The sequence below is a fragment of the Ceratosolen solmsi genome, unplaced genomic scaffold (assembly GCF_000503995.2).
Source record: "Ceratosolen solmsi marchali unplaced genomic scaffold, CerSol_1.0 scaffold63, whole genome shotgun sequence".
In the NCBI taxonomy this organism is placed as follows: Eukaryota; Metazoa; Arthropoda; class Insecta; order Hymenoptera; family Agaonidae; genus Ceratosolen; species Ceratosolen solmsi.
Genome location: NW_011948437.1, coordinates 876046 through 884695, shown reverse-complemented (window position 1 = coordinate 884695; position 8650 = coordinate 876046).

Genomic DNA, 8650 nt, shown 5'->3' with positions numbered 1-8650 from the left:
AAGTTAAAATTGTTAAATAATATATAGTATGCTCACTATTATAATTTGTATAACATTCTTATTTGTTAAATACTAAATATATAATTAAAGAGAAGTTTTTAAATAACTATAATCATATTTCAGTACTTGTAATATTATACGAGGATTATAAAATACAGGCGTCATATATTAATTAACATAATTAAAATAATATCTTCGTGTCAGAAAGTTTCGGATAATAATGGTATCAATTTATCTTTTTTATTTTATTCTCTACATATGACATTTGTTTTCCATTGCTAGTTAGCTTTAATTGTAGATATTTTACACAAAGAAATTATGAAATAATATCGATATATGTTATTGTTAATATTGATGAATTGCGTGATATAAATAAATTCTTGCATAAATTATGCTAATAATGCTAATATCAATTATTGCAATAATTATATAAAAGGTTAATATATCAATGCAATTGCATTGAATGCATATTTAACATTATATTTAATTATTTTTTATAAATTAATTAACCAAGGGTTTCTTATTAATTCGAATGTTATTCATACGCTCATTGACTATAATAAAAGGAAATGTATTTTAAGTAGCGTTGAGATTTTAAAATTGCTCTTATTTACAGAATGTCAATGTTGCATACTTTTGTACGATATAATTTTTAAAACGATGATAGTGATTCTTAATAAATAGTCATCAATGAACTTTCTTAACTTCTTATAACAATACGTTGCTTTAAGTTTAAGTTTAAGTTTGTTATAAAAAAAAAAAAAAAAAAAAAAAAATGTTTGTTAAAAAAGGAGAATGAAATTTGATATTTGAAAAAATTTTATACAAGTAAACCACATATTGCTATTAAATCCAATCATAAAAAATATATCGTTAAAATAGTGAAAAATAAAGAAAGGAGAAGTGAGATATATAAACAACTATTTGTACATAAAGAATGATTTATAAAAAGAGGGAAGAGAATAAGTGGAAGGATATTTAGAAATTTTAAAAGAAATACAGAATGTAAGTGCAAAACTATACCATAAATTACGCACAGAGCAATTCACAGAATAAAAGTGATGAAGAGAGAAATAACAAAGATGGAACAGGCATTTGTATTCTATTCGCCTGAATGCTTCAACACAATTACAACTCACCTACAAAGCTACCTTAAAAGCTACCGTAAAAGCTTTTACTTACACATATTCTCAACTTTTCTTACATTATCCAACAAAAATTTGTTTTCTCTCCTCCTCTCCTTCTCTATTGATCTCTTGACTTGTAGTTGTTCCTTATTGCCATTTGACTCTTAAGGATGTAAAATAACCTATATGTCGACTTTACATATTATTAAAAGTATCCGCTTGCGTACGGATTATTAATATATTTTTCGAACTTATATCTTAATATAAATATATACGTATATAAAATTTTAAGTATGGTTAGATATTTTTGTATAGCTTGTTATAAACTTCTGCATGTGTGCACGTAGGCAAAAATGTAGCGCATAAGTTCCTTATTGATTTATGATTTTGCTACGCAGTATTTTTATTTTTAAATAAAACAAATTAATTAGCTCAATTCTTAAAGGGCATTTAAAATAATAACAAATAACATATGAATTTTCAAACCTATAAAAAATTAATTCAACTAAATGCGATATATGTAAACTAAATATTAATAAGATCATTTTTTAAATGATAACACATGATATTCCTATTTTTAATTAACGCTATTATTTTATACTTATAATTAAACAAATTACATCGCATAACATTATAATTTTAATTAGTAAATATACTTTTATGACTTTAATATAAATCCTTCAATGAAGATAGACAATTAATCAAAAGGTGTACATAAATATAATCTGATTACAGATAGTTTTCTAATTAGGTCGAAATTATTACGGAGTAGAAGGTGCAACTTAATACGATGTTTCAGTTTATTAAATATAATTCAGAAACTACAATAATAAAACGTCCGATTACAGATTAGTTTTATAGAAATGGGAAAACTAAATATAATAACTACTAAAGTAATCAAATCTAAAGAAGGAACATTAAATTAAATTAAGATTAATCAAACATTTTCCAAATCTTAGTAAAATCCATTAAATCTTTCTTTAATTTCTGGGTAATTTATCTAGGAATAAAAAAAAAAAAAAAAAAATTCGTATACAGAAATGCTGTAATTCAAGTTAAAATTTATCCCCTCAGATTGACCTTGATGCGTATTTAATGTAGATTAAGTTTCGCTAAAACCTATCTTCTTAGGATATTCACTCCATTTTAACGATCCTTTATTTTTAAAGTAGCATTTCTAAAAGCACATACGTTGTCTAAAGAGAATTGGACTAATGTTTCTCTTACTTTGTAATCTTTCTTTTACTAAGGATTCAGCAAAGACACAGCCGCCTAATAAAAAAAAATATCCTGCTAGAAGTATTTTTTTCTTATATAAAGCAACACGAATGCATTAATAAGTGCATAAATCATCTTAATAAAAGACAATTTACAATATAATGAGACAGCTATTAGGACAGATGTTATTAATATAAGAAACTAGAGTTTATTAATACAGCTAAAATAAATGGATATGTATTTTGTTTACGAGCAATAATAAACAAGTAAAATTTCCAGTTTGGCATACATTTTTATCAACATGAAAGGCTTCATTTACGAAAAATAGAAATTCTGACGACGCTATGCTTGTAAATGTCAAAAATACAAGTATATTATATATATGTTTTCGAATATTGAATATAAAATATTAATTGTAAATTGTTGTTGATAATTAATTGTTATTTATAAATTAAACTACACTTAAATATTATTTATAAATTAACTACAAATTAAATTAACTACAGTTACAATAAATAAACGATAGTTTAACGAGTTACATTTTATTTTATGATTTTGGAAGAAACGGATGTTTATTATACAACTGCAATTTTTAATATTTATGTAACAAACATCTTAAGAAACATTTTAAATCAAAAGACTTTTATTCAAACTTTTATAAAGTTCTGGATTATATTTAATTAAAAAGGGTATGATTAATTGAGGTCACAGTGAAGATTTTATAATTTGAAAAATTGCATGATATATATTACCTTAAAATCATTATAAAAGTTAAGCATATTTAAGTCTAATCACACAATTTTCTTCTCCACTTAATATTGAAACAATATAAAATTTCACATTAAATTTTAAATGATTATTTATTGTTTACCCATTTCAAACGAGATTTGTAATTCCCAAACCCTTTAAATATATTTTTAAAGAATAAATTGTAGAACGGTCGAAGTCATATATAAAATCTGGTAATAATTTAAACAACTAAAGTTCTTAAAGTATTCTTTCTTTGTACAATATCTTGGTTTATCATATTTAAATGACTTTTAGTTTGTACGTTTGAAATGACGAAGAGAGATATTTTCTATGATTGGTCGACAAGCACTTATCGTGTTTTCTTTTCTTCATTTCAATATTGTTAATATATCTAATAATGTTAATATCTCGAATCATTACAGTGAGGTTCGATATATTATTCTTAAATTATTTTAATCAAAATATCAGCGATAATATTTCATTTAAAAGCGACAGATTTTAATCAAGAAAAAAAAACATCCATTTAAAAATTATATAAAAAGGTATAAACTTTTGATGACAAAAAGGTCGCAACTAAAAAAAGGAAAAAATTCACTTCAGCAGTTTGAAATAAGTAGTGATCAAAATTTTCGAATTGTGATAATATGAAAACTACATATGAGTTAAAAGGAGTAGTTTGCAAGAATTTCCAAAAATCTTGAACTTAAATTAATATTTTATTTCTTATTAAATATCTCAATACAAGCTGCAATAAATGTTTCTTTGTAGGTTTTCTATTATTGAATTATCACTGTTTGGGATTGAAGCAATCTTGGAGATCATCGACTGTCGGCATCGTCAGTCTCATTAGATCTCAAGTTTCTATAAACACTTTGGACGAGAATTTTCGTATACTTGTTATGTTTTGATTTCAAAAGGCCTACAATGTTTATATGGTCTTCGAGCAGTAACGTCGCATAGAATTCTCCATATTTCTTAAGCCTTGTTTTTTTCTTAGAATCCTCGAAACATCTAGACTTTTCTTTCTGCGCCTCATGTAAGATTCCCGTATAGCCACGACCGATGCTTTGTTGCCAGATAAGTAAGTAAACTGCCGCGTGGATATATAAGTCAAGCACGCGAAGAGCATCGCTCTCTCTCTCTCTCTCTCTCTCGGTGAAGAGGCCATGGCACGGGTGCTCGGTCTGAGCCTCAGCAGGATCGCCATGGGACAACAGTCGTCGGTATCTTTCGGCGAAGCCGCCACGGAACAATCAAGCCTTCGGTTTTCGTGCGCGTATTCAACAGGTTTATTATTATAATCTCATTGTCTATCAGTCGGTCAACAGTTATTACGTTATTCAACTAGCGTTTTCGATCACACACTAATCATTAAGCTATACGCACGCAATGAAGCCGTCAAAAGGGACACACAAGTCTAATTGCCAAACGTGCCAAACGTGCCACACACGTACAAGCAGCGGTCAAGGGTGCTGACTGCATTACATCAACGGACACGACTATAAGACGCGCAATATCTACTAAACACTCGTCAAAGGATCCGTCAAGGCAACGGAATCGCTGTGAATAAAAATAACAAGTCACGAAGGGCACCCTCTCTCATTGTGCGCTCTTGTTTGATGATGGATTTGTTTCGTGATTTGGTGGACTATCTGCAGCTCCATACATTTGTGATGTGAATAAGTGCAGCCCTTGTAGTAAATCATTTGCATGGATCACGAATTTTTCAACTTCAGGAGCTGTCCTTTTGACTGTTGGTGAGATGACGAGTTTTTGCAGGTGGTACTTTATAGGTAATCCAAGAGGTTATATCATATTTCTTTTTTAATTTTTTTCAGGCTATTTTAAGAGAGATGTTGTAGTGTAGCGATGCTAAACCTGATATGATTCTTGCTGCTGAGCCTTCTAGTGATGTTCTGAGGTAATTTTGCTTTTCTACATACCCCTTTTTAGGATTATCGATTGGAACGGATCGCGGAACATTGGCCATGCTAAATAGTCGCCTGAGAACTTTGGAATTGGAACATCTGGTAGGCAGGCCATCTCCCTTGATTCTCCCCTCCGTGGACGATATTTCATCTGATTTTGTATTTGTCCTTGTTGGCTCACCCAATACATTATTACATAGCCTCGCGATGGCTATTTGCGCCAATGTGTAAACACTTCTCCTTACGTGTTCATTATAAAGTAATCATAATTAGATAATGACGATGGCCATGTAGCCTCAATATAGCTACCTCATTGCAAAATGCTTTATGTAAATCGGCAATTAGTTCCTTTATACATAGTACTTCTTTAACGGTTGTCTCCAAATGAGATACTGAGAGCCCTTAAAGTTAGATCCTTCATTCTTAAAATAAAATTCTATTAACTTTGAGCCTTAACAACAATCGTGAATTATTATTTTTACTCACAGCGATTCCGTTGCCTTGACAGATCCTTTGACGAGTGTTTAGTAGATATTGCGCGTCTTATAGTCGTGTCCGTTGATGTAATGCAGTCAGCACCCTTGACCGCTGCTTGTACGTGTGTGGCACGTTTGGCACGTTTGGCAATTAGACTTGTGTGTCCCTTTTGACGGCTTCATTGCGTGCGTATAGCTTAATGATTAGTGTGTGATCGAAAACGCTAGTTGAATAACGTAATAACTGTTGACCGACTGATAGACAATGAGATTATAATAATAAACCTGTTGAATACGCGCACGAAAACCGAAGGCTTGATTGTTCCGTGGCGGCTTCGCCGAAAGATACCGACGACTGTTGTCCCATGGCGGTCCTGCTGAGGCTCAGACCGAGCACCCGTGCCATGGCCTCTTCACCGAGAGAGAGAGAGAGAGAGAGAGAGAGAGAGAGAGAGAGAGCGATGATGCTCTTCGCGTGCTTGACTTATATATCCACGCGGCAGTTTACTTACTTATCTGGCAACAAAGCATCGGTCGTGGCTATACGGGAATCTTACATGAGGCGCAGAAAGAAAAGTCTAGAGGATTCTAAGAAAAAAACAAGGCTTAAGAAATATGGAGAATTCTATGCGACGTTACTGCTCGAAGACCATATAAACATTGTAGGCCTTTTGAAATCAAAACATAACAAGTATACGAAAATTCTCGTCCAAAGTGTTTATAGAAACTTGAGATCTAATGAGACTGACGATGCCGACAGTCGATGATCTTGGAAATTGCTTCAATCTCGAACAACCACTATGTATAAATAAATTTAAACGTTCATCGACGATTTAATAAAAATCGAAATTAAAGCCCTTTTTTCTAATTTTTTCATACTTTGATTAACGATCGTATATTGTAAAATTTGTCGAAAACTTTTGATATTCTGTAATAATGTATAAATGTATAAATGTATAAATTCATATTCTAAATATATTTTTTATAGTTATTGAATTTGCAGAAATTTTTCCTCATGAAAAATGTTTTGAAATATATTGCAATAAATTTTGAATGGAATTGAATGGCTAATAATTCTATAAATATAAATACATCATATGCTTATTGTATAATAGAGATATTTCATTTACATGAATAAATGGCTAAAATTATTATAGCCTAATTATCTGATAATAAAAATTAATTCAATATAAAAAATGTTGTCATTATCGGTATTCCCTATTAAAGTAATTAAATCGTATAGAATGATCTATAAATTAATATTCTAACGGAAAAACAAATTTTTGTCATATTACATAATGAGATGTAGGAAAGTTATAAAAGTATTTTTGATCATACTGTTGTTAAAATTTAATATATATATATATATATATATATATATATATATCTATATATTATGGCACAATTAACGAGCATACAAATGTATTAAAGGGAGTAAACAATAATTTTATCTTTTGAAAGGAATATTTAAATATTCTAGAGAAATTATGGAATCACAATAAATGATGGAATGTTCAACTTTAACATGCTTCCATTTTTGCATGATAGTTCGCGTATCAAGAATCCATAGAAATAACTGTAGTGGGTGTATGCCAGCTGTATGTGGATATTTTCTGAATGTATGCATGAAAAGGAAATAGAGAAGGAGAACATGGAACTTTGAAAGACTATGATGCTCTGGCCGGAGGGCTTTTGTTTTGAAATACAATGGTCAGTTAGTCACTTGCCTAACTAGAGTTACGTTAAATATATCGTTTATAATTGAAAAAAGATTATACTAGATTATATCTGTTCATTTAATTTTATCTGAAGAAACTTTTTATTTACCCATGAAATATTGTATTTCATAAATGTAAGGAAATACTATTGGATTACATAGTCACCTATATTTTAAGAAAGTTAATGCTCGTGTGATTCTTCCCTTTAGTAAATCAAAATATTCTCTATTATTTTATACTAGAATATTAATATTTATACTAGAAAAATAAATAATAAACAAAGTATGAAAGTATAAAACCAGTTTCTTTAATTTGTAAATTGTACAAATAACTTATAAGAGTATCTTAATAATAAAATCGAATGTAAAAGTATGTACAATTGCATATACATATATAATTGCGTAAGATATTTTATATTAATAAGATTAATTTTTGTTTATAAAAAATGACGTCATTTTTCTTAAAATTCATTTCACCAGAAAATATAATACGTATAACTTAGCTGTATGCGCATAAAAATATGTGTATGTACAACAACGAAATTTATTAAATGGCATATATACAATTATCGTAACTTGACTAAGTGCTTCATTGCATTAAAATTTGAAATGATTATTCTAATAATATTATTACGTGAGTGATATTGTACTGAAAATTTTGAAATATCTGTATATGCATATATATGCGCGCGTAGACAAGTGTGTGCGTTCTTGCGCGAGTCGTGCGCGCGCTTGTTACTAAAATATATAGTTTGTAAGAGAAAGCAAATACATATGATTGTACACATTGTATAAAAACATTTTATAATTTTTTTGTTTTTTGTTTTTATAGTATATTATTTGTTAAAATTAAAAAATTTATGCAAAAGTAACTTTGCTATATTCAAATATATTTTAAATAACTTTTGCAGCAATCGATTTAAAGCTATAGATATCTCGAACTCTCAAGTCGGCTTTAATATTTATTAGCATACTTACTTACAAATATATTAATGCTAATACTCAGCATCTTGTAAATTATAATTTATGAAATTAAAAATTTTGATAATTTAATAATGTTTATTTATTTTATGGATGAATATTTTCGTAAATAAGTTTTGAGAAATAAAATATTCCATAGGCTCCAGAAAATATTATAATAACAATTTGAATAACTTCTGCAGTATGGAAATGTAATATTGATAATTATTTAACTATTGCAAAGACATTATTATATTAAATGTCTTAAAATATGATTTTATACGATTAATTGTAATTAAGAAAATAAAATATTTTATTACTTTAATTAGGATATTTTACAATCTGCCTTATTTAAACTAACTATTTAACTGATTGCCACAATATAAAAGCCACAATTAATTATTATCAATTATTGTTTTTTTTTTTTTTTTTTTTTTTTGATACACATTCAAAAATATTTTATTGACCTACATT